Consider the following 3,135-nt stretch of genomic DNA (forward strand, 5'->3'; position numbering starts at 1 on the left):
GTTTGGAAAAAAGGCAATATAAATAAAGTATTTTTTAAAAATGAATAGCTTGTTGGGTGCTAGGAATTATTTTCCTCAGTCAGAATCACAAATGCTTGATAAAAATATGTTTTATGTTATTTTAAAATAATGAACAGAATAGAAAAAAAGAAAACTCCCACTGGTGCATTTTCAGAACATGCCTGCACCAGTTGAACAAGAAATCATGGGAAAGATTCCAAACTCATCATGAATACATTTGCATTAATTTAAGATTTGGTTTCAGTGCAAATGATACTCTTTTCTCTGGTGACTTCCAGAATGATACATTTCCCTGACAGACTCTGTGTGTTTTCTTACAGTTTTGTCTTGGTTTAAATGTCTCTGTGCTTTTTGTGTTGCAGCCCACATTCACACCCAGTTTAAACCAGCAGGGGGGCTGTAAAACTGACTCCACGCCATTGTCTAGTGTATATCGTCACAGCAGCATGTTCACTCTTTCCCAGGAATTTCACAGAGGAATTTCCAAGGCTGTTAAAAAAAAAACAAAGGTCTCATCGAAACACGCCTCCCCCACCGGGGCTCACAGTGATGCTGTTTACACTTGCCCAGGAGGATAAAAGGAGGCCGTGGCAGGGTCTGGTTCCCTTGTGGACAAGGATCCAGGGTGGTGACCTGCTGCTTTATAGGGCCACAGCTCCAACTGTCACAATCTACCTCTTTGTCCATCTCTCGAGCCAAATTCCCACTTCCGCAAACACATTTGTTGTTCTCCTCCAATAATCTGCCAGATGTAAGTGGAGCTTCCCTCCTTTCCCTTCATCACCCGAATGCCAAACCCTCATCTTACCTGGCCTGGCCTAAGACCATGCTTCAGTGCCCATCTAGTATCTGATTAAACATGTAAATTGCACACCTGCTCTGTTCTGCACAGGGGTTCTTTACTGCAGCTCTCTGCCTCGGGCTTTCCATGGATGGGCAGGGAGGTGCTCTCCCCGCCTTATGGCTTTTCCACGTAGGCATGTGGAAGGGCAGGGAGCTGCTCTCCCCTGCCTCACGGCTTTCCATGTAGGCGCGTGGATGAGCAGGGATATCCCAGAACAGAGCCATACCGCCAAACGCCAAATATAACTTTGCATTATCAGTATTTCTGTATTTATGTTCACACTGTCGCTGACTTTCTGATAAATCAGATTGTTATTGTCATGTTACTCTTATCAATATGTAAAATGCACAGGAGAGGCAAGTCTTTGTTTATGCTGCAGACCTTGCAGTCTACAGCCATGCTTGCGGCTGTACACAGTGTTGCTTTGAGCTGTATGTTCATTTCAGCATGCTCACAATAACAATGTTAACATGCTGATGTTTAGCAGGTTTAACTTAGTTTTGAATGTTATCATGCTAACATTTGTTAATTAGCACCAAACACAAAACACAGCTAAAATTGTATTTTATTTTATGTCATTAGTTTTGTGGGAGGACAAAATGAAATTCTGGCCTGATACACAAGATGAAAAGTCTGGAGATCGCCAAAGTTATTACGACTTATTCTAAAGGAAAACATGAATTTTTAAACCAAAATTTATTGCAATCCATCCAATAGTTGTTGGGTTATATCAGTTGGGACCAAAGTGGTGGTGGTGGAACTGCCGGTTACCAGTGCCATCCATAGAGCCATGGCACTAGTGTGGCATAAACACAAAGAAGAGAAAAGTAGAATAAAGTAACGAAAATTCACTCAATGCTGTTAAATTGGAATACGTTTTTAAAATTAAAAAAAAACAAGAAAAAAAAAAAACAGTGGAATACGTTGTCCCCTATTGATTTAAGTAAATCACAAACAAACAAGTGCAGGAGAGAATGTAATGTATAGGCACAGAAAAATAGGACTACATAATTATGAATACATTACATTTATTCATTTAGCTGATGCTTTTATGCAAAGCGACTTACAATTGCTATATACACTCACCTAAAGGATTATTAGGAACACCATACTAATCCTGTGTTTGACCCCCTTTCGCCATCAGAACTGCCTTAATTCTACGTGGCATTGATTCAACAAGGTGCTGAAAGCATTCTTTAGAAATGTTGGCCCATATTGATAGGATAGCATCTTGCAGTTGATGGAGATTTGTGGGATGCACATCCAGGGCACGAAGCTCCCGCCACATCCCAAAGATGCTCTATTGGGTTGAGATCTGGTGACTGTGGGGGCCATTTTAGTACAATGAACTCATTGTCATTTTCAAGAAACCAATTTGAAATGATTCGAGCTTTGTGACATGGTGCGTTATCCTGATGGAAGTAACCATCAGAGGATGGATACATGGTGGCCATAAAGGGATGGACATGGTCAGAAACAATGCTCAGGTAGGCCGTGGCATTTAAACAATGCCCAATTGGCACTAAGGGGCCTAAAGTGTGCCAAGAAAACATCCCCCACACCATTACACCACCACCACCAGCCTGCACAGTGGTAACAAGGCATGATGGATCCATGTTCTCATTCTGTTTACGCCAAATTCTGACTCTACCATCTGAATGTCTCAACAGAAATCGAGACTCATCAGACCAGGCAACATTTTTACAGTCTTCAACTGTCCAATTTTGGTGAGCTCTTGCAAATTGTAGCCTCTTTTTCCTATTTGTAGTGGAGATGAGTGGCACCCGGTGGGGTCTTCTGCTGCCTCAAGGTTGTGCGTGTTGTGGCTTCACAAATGCTTTGCTGCATACCTCGGTTGTAACGAGTGGTTATTTCAGTCAAAGTTGCTCTTCTATCAGCTTGAATCAGTCGGCCCATTCTCCTCTGACCTCTAGCATCAACAAGGCATTTTCGCCCACAGGACTGCCGCATACTGGATGTTTATGCCTTTTCACACCATTCTTTGTAAACCCTAGAAATGGTTGTGCATGAAAATCCCAGTAACTGAGCAGATTCTGAAATACTCAGACCGGCCCGTCTAACAACCGACCAACAACCATGCCACGCTCAAAATTGCTTAAATCATCTTTCTTTCCCATTCTGACATTCAGTTTGGAGTTCAGGAGATTGTCTTGACCAGGACCACACCCCTAAATGCATTGAAGCAACTGCCATGTGATTGGTTGATTAGATAATTGCATTAATGAGAAATTGAACAGGTGTTCCTAATA

The sequence above is a fragment of the Micropterus dolomieu genome, linkage group LG02, assembly GCF_021292245.1.
Source record: "Micropterus dolomieu isolate WLL.071019.BEF.003 ecotype Adirondacks linkage group LG02, ASM2129224v1, whole genome shotgun sequence".
NCBI lineage: Eukaryota > Metazoa > Chordata > Actinopteri > Centrarchiformes > Centrarchidae > Micropterus > Micropterus dolomieu.